The sequence below is a fragment of the Embiotoca jacksoni genome, unplaced genomic scaffold, assembly GCF_022577435.1.
Source record: "Embiotoca jacksoni isolate LCO1_2020_lvr unplaced genomic scaffold, fEmbJac1.0.p SCAF_66, whole genome shotgun sequence".
Lineage (NCBI taxonomy): Eukaryota > Metazoa > Chordata > Actinopteri > Embiotocidae > Embiotoca > Embiotoca jacksoni.
The window spans coordinates 1,163,752-1,164,771 of NW_027185421.1; positions in this window are offsets into that span (position 1 = coordinate 1,163,752).

The following is a 1,020-nucleotide window of genomic DNA, read 5'->3' on the forward strand; positions in this document are numbered from 1 at the left end:
AGTACCAGGATGATGCACTCAAATAATAGAAGTGTGAAACGCCGGACGCTTTCCACCCGCTGAACGGTCGCCATCTTGGCTACGTCGAGGAAGGGGGCGGGGCCACGCCTTTCAAATTAAAGCGTCTGATGAAGCTGCGGCACAAAAGTGTTTATTTTTTTCACTGCTGCTGCTGGACAGAAGAATCAGTGTTCGTTTATTGAGACAGAAAACACGTTGACTTGTGGGTAAAATAATTAAAGCTGCAGATATTTTGGAGGGTGATGCGTTCAAATGCTGCAGGTTATTTCCGGTCAGTGAAGAACAGCAGTGTGTGATTTGAAACAACACTACTTCCTGCACTACACAAATAAGAGTCCTCGCATGTAAGAGGAGTATTTATTAGTGTACTAATTGAAGTGTCTGTTTTGGAAAACAATATTAGACGATAACTCAATTTTGCGTATTTTCCATTTGTACACTTGCTTGTGTCGTACTTGAATTTCAACAGCGTAGTTTAGAAATAACCGTAACATTTGAACGCATCACCTGCCAACATATCCTCCAGCTTTAATTTGGTTATTTATGTGGACGTGTTTTTTCGTGCCCTTTATTCTGTTCAGTGTGTTAAACAGAACAAAAACACTTTGCTTTCTGGGTAAAATAATTAAAAGCTGCAGATATTTTTGGGGCGGGCGATGCGTTCAGGTGCTGCGGGTCATTTCCGGCCGGCGCAGAACACTAACAAGTACTAACTACGTGAGTGAGAGTCCTGACGTGTATTTGTCGGCGTACTGAAGTAGGTCATCTGGACTCGGTGGATGGTGAGCATCGATGGATTCGGCACCGAACCGAGCGGCTCTAAAGTGACGGTTTGCAAATTCTGCTGAAATGTTTATAAACGAGTGTGAAAGTCAACAGTTTTTTTTTGTTGTTTTTTTTGTTTGTTTGGTTTTTTTTGTTTGTTTTTTTAAATGACGAACCCTTTCGTCGTCTTTCTGGAAAATGTAAAAAAAAAAAAATGCACGTTTCACACACTCG